This window comes from Seriola lalandi, unplaced genomic scaffold (assembly GCF_002814215.2).
Source record: "Seriola lalandi dorsalis isolate HSWRI2012SDOR001 ecotype SW California unplaced genomic scaffold, Sedor1 jcf7180002054883, whole genome shotgun sequence".
NCBI lineage: Eukaryota > Metazoa > Chordata > Actinopteri > Carangiformes > Carangidae > Seriola > Seriola lalandi.
Window position 1 is genome coordinate 5,920,574 of NW_019525658.1, and position 4,871 is coordinate 5,925,444.

Consider the following 4,871-nt stretch of genomic DNA (forward strand, 5'->3'; position numbering starts at 1 on the left):
CTTTTTTTTGTTTGTTTGGGCCTTGACTTAAGCTTTGGCACTACTTACGTTACTTAACAATTAAACTGTATTAAAAAGCCAATATGGACAATTAATTTGTAGCTAGATTGAAAGGTCTACGTTAGCTATTTACCTCATGAAAAAAGTTAGCTGATAGTTTGGAAAGAAAGTGTCAAATTCATTCAGTATAAATAATAACCTTTTTTTTTTGCGTCATAAAATAATTTATTTGAAATTCAGAGGGAGGCCGGTTTGCTATTTCAGATGATAGCCTTACCTCCATCAGCCTATCTTTATCTTTATTAAAATACCTTTTAACGTGAAGTCAGAAAACCGTGCTGCTGTGTAAAGTCCGGTCAGGAAGCGGAGGTCTGGAGCCTTTAAGCCGCCTGGTGTGAACCGTCGCCGGCCTGCAGGTGCTGAGAATCAGCCAGTCGGAAGCCCAGAGACACCGCTAGACGAAACTGGGCTCGCCCCCGCTCTGCAGGGGCTCGTGGGGGGCTGGGCGCGGGTAACAAGTGGCAAGAAGGATCAAAAGGTGATACTCGGACTAATTATAGGTTTCAAAACACACACACGTAGCAGGCTATTGAGTGGAACCAGGCTAAATAAGGATAACCTAATATCTGTGACCACAAGCAAACTTCCAGCTGTTGTGTCTTAGTTATGTATAGCCTATTTCATGGCGAACGGGGTAATTTAATACATTTCTCCTCAGTAATAGTACAAATTATCATTATTTCACAAAGATACCCACTGTCTGCTTTTACTTAGGTCAAGGTACACTGGGTTTAAATGTGTTAATGCCGTTCATTACATCCACCTCTGTGTCCAGGCACAGCTGAGGGCCCACTGCTGTATAAAACAGGCTATATTATTATGAGAGAGTTGCAGTGATTCACTGTTAATTTACAGGTAGGAAATTATAAAATACAGCAGTGCTGGAGAAAGTGGGCTATATAAAGTATAGCTACAATTAAATAGCAATAAAATATTCCATTAGCCACCATGTCCTGCATTTTAAATGTCACGTAAGCAAAAGCATTGTCAGCAAAACGTATTTAAAGTAGGCTACAAAAAGTAATCAACACAGAAATACAGCCCCTGTGTGTTATACTGTCATATACTATTTAATTATTCTTACTAATGCAGTAAAGTGTAGAGTCTCACTGTGTTGCTCAAGGAGCCATTAACTGCTTTATATACTGTTAGTTTAATCTTTAACAATTCATCACATTTTATATGAGCTGCATGTACAATCTTAACTTATAACAGTATAACAGTAACTAAGGTTGTCAAATAAATAGTGGAGTAAAGTACCCAACAGTATTTGCCTCTGAAATGTTATGGGTGCGGAAATGTAAAGTAGCATTAAATGTTAATACTCAAGTTCAAGTACCCCAGATTTGTACTTATGTACAGTACTTGAATATATGTATTTACTTAAATTCCATAACTTCAATAAAGAAACAGCCTATAATCATTTTTATCCCCACATATCCAGCCATGTTACGTTCATTGGGTACGTTGCACTCAGAATCCCTGGTGTAGTGTGCATCAGTCTGGGTAGGCCTGATATTGAAGCCTGAGGCTGTTTTCTAACTCTGTCTTGCATTCTGAAGGAACCTGTAACAGCTTATATAAATAAGGAACACAGATTATATTTTCCGTATTATTAATCTTCAGCATCACAGTGAAGAGTAGTTTTGCTGAATTAAGATAAATGGATACTGTATGATAGGCTGAGATTGCAGGTATTTTGAATCCCTGCAATAACAAATAAATGAAGTGATTTACTTTTTAATGCAAGTGGCAAATCAGGGAAATTGCACCTACTGGAGGAATTATGATGAACTGCACCTCAGCTATTCTAATCAGCGTGGTGCCTTTGTAAGAAAATATTTTATGCATTACATTTCTACACATGCACCTAAATAGGCTCTGGCATGCTTTCAGCAGGTTTAGACCATTTTTCAAAACCAATTATTTGCATTATTCATTTCACACAGGAAAAAACAACTTGCTTAGGCCCACTTACACTGTAGTACAGTTTATATGCCCAGATCTCTCAGGCTCCAGGGGACGGGGTGCCAAGGACTTGCCACTGAAGTATGAGGAGGCAGAGGATGGATGATAATGAGACCTGAGGCATCATTTGACGCTCAGCTGCATCTGGAACATCTGCTGTGACAGGCCTAGCAGGGTCTTGATGCATTCGCTTCACCTCTGTAGATTTCTGCTGAAGAGCTTTGCTTGGACAGTTATTAAAAACAAGGCAGGTAAACCAGCCGCAGTCATCCACCTAAACAACAGAACACATGTTTCACATTTCCCCCCTCTGGCCTCTCAACAAATACAAAAGGTGCTACGGTTTATGGCGTGCATGAGGCTGCTGATGGACATTTTATGCGGCCCATCAAAACACATCATCATCACTGGGCAAGAGCCCTGATGCATTTGTATTAATTCACATTTGAAAAAATAAATAAAACCAACTTAACCATGAGGCGGAACATTGGCTTTGGCCTGTACAGAAAGGGATTGTTTTCTTATAATCATTCTTTTTCATATATTTATGTTTTCTAAATAATCAGACTCAGTATGACGCTGGTAATATAATTCATGAAAACAGCCGAAAGCTCAGGGTGTGTCAACATCAACCAAACACACACACACACGCACACACACACACGTGCACGCACGCACACACGCACGCACACACACGCACACACACACACAATCCAACGGATTATATCCTATCCCAAAGCCAGGCTGACCTCTGACCCTGAAGACCAAGGAAGACACACATTAGGTGATAAGTGAAGCACAGGGCCTGTTGTGCAGACGGTCTCCCTGTCCATTTATTGACTTCCTAAATGATCCATTATGAAGTGATTTACGAGGTCCGCCATCCACTTCTAAGGCCGGTGGGTTGCTGTCTACTCCATTCAGCAGACATCTGCACCAATGGACTTTAACATTTGATTTATCAGAGAATGGACGGAAGCTGGCCCACGCCACCTCTACTGTTTGTCCAAGGCCAACAGGAGAGTTAGGAAGCTATTATGAATGCAAGATGTCACCAGAGGGGTCAGACACAAAAGGTATAGATGGAGCTCTGCGGGGAACAAGGAAAACATGTCATTAAAACCAGGCACTTTGAAAAGAAGCAAAGCAAAAAAAAATGTCTTATTTGATGTATTTTAAAATTATATCAAAAGGTTTTCAACAAGTTTCAAGAACAAACACAACTCTTCCAAAAACATAACACTGAGTACAAGCAAGAAAAGCCACCAAACCTGCAGTTACACACCGCTTTCCATGACAGTAGCGTCACGGCCAGGCAGCTTGTCTAGCGAATGACCTTGTCTTTCCTCTGTTCGCTAATGATTCGTGGCCATTATGCCGGTCTAGCTCTTTGATTTCTCAGGCCTTTCCTGTACAGCATGATGAGCTTCTCAATTTGGGGTCATCCCAGGAGACAAAGCCTTTATGAAGCAGAACGTCGAGCGTTTGAAGCCCTGGCCCCCGGCCTCTTGTCACAGTGCTGTAACACATGAGCTCCCATGCTGCTCATTGACTCACAGAGATATTATTAGAGACGGTGGACAGAAAAACAACACCTCTCTATTTTCTCTGGGACATTCACAACAAGACCCCTTGGCCTTCTTCTTGACAAATGTCAGTTTCTTAAAAAGACATCTGTATTTAGGATTACACGTGAGATAAATGTGGAAGTTATCGACAGTCTGAGTATCCTATCACAAAGGACGTTAAAACACATCTTATTTTACTGTTCCAAATTCTTCACCTTGATGGTTAGGTGTACATTTTAAATAAATCAGCTCATGGACGGATAATGCTGACAAAGGAAAGCGACTGCAGATCACCTTTACTGAACCAACATCTCTCTATTCTCTGTGTCCCTGTTGTGATTAACATTGTTTGACAAATGCAGCTCAGGACAGGCTGGAGGGGCTGTGTGTTAAGCTAAGAGCTGCTAGAATAACAACACAGGATTAAATAGCTGCTCAGGTGCGTTGTGTACCTCAAATTCAAGTGCACTGGAGCAAATCTCCCATCAGATAAGTCAACACAATCACAGAGCTGCACAGAGCTGCACAGAGCATCCTGTCAGGCTTTAGAAAACAGTGGGCTGAAAAAGTAGGCTACAAACCCTACTACCCTAATTAACTATCCGCACTTATAAACTGCAGCACTTCTCTTAAAATGATGTTATAAATATTGATGTCAGTGGTTGGGTGATAATTTGGAAGAAAAGACTGTGGTGTATGTGTCTGTGTGTGTGTTACCCTCCACAGCACCACCAAAGAAGGTGATTGTGCCTGGCGCACATAGAACCCACAGTGAGATTGGACCCGAACGGAAAATGTTCTGGAGCAGCTGAAAGAGGCCGACCCCAGTGTAATCAAAACCTGTGGTGCATTTGCGTCTGTTGGGAAAAAGAGGTTCGGTAGTGTTGTTTGCCTCAGAGCTGGGGTGCCATTTCACGTAAGAGTGCACACTCAGGTGAGAAAGAAAAGTTTTTCATTTTAAGGAAAAAGTCTGTTTCTTGATTCCATGTATTCTATTTTTAATTTATTTTTAACAATTTATTCATATATTTTTTTATTTCTATTATTTTTTCATTATGCCATCACATTTTACGTTTATGTTTTCATGTTCATTTTATGTCTTTTTCATGTGAAGGACTTGGTGCATGTCATTTCTCTGTTGTAAAGCACATCGAGCTGCATTTCTAGTATGAAAGGTGCAATACAAATTAAGTTTAATATCATTATTATTTTTTAAAAAAAGTATTTGAAAACATTATTTCAATTGGCTTGAGCAAAAGAAACAGTGAATGTCTG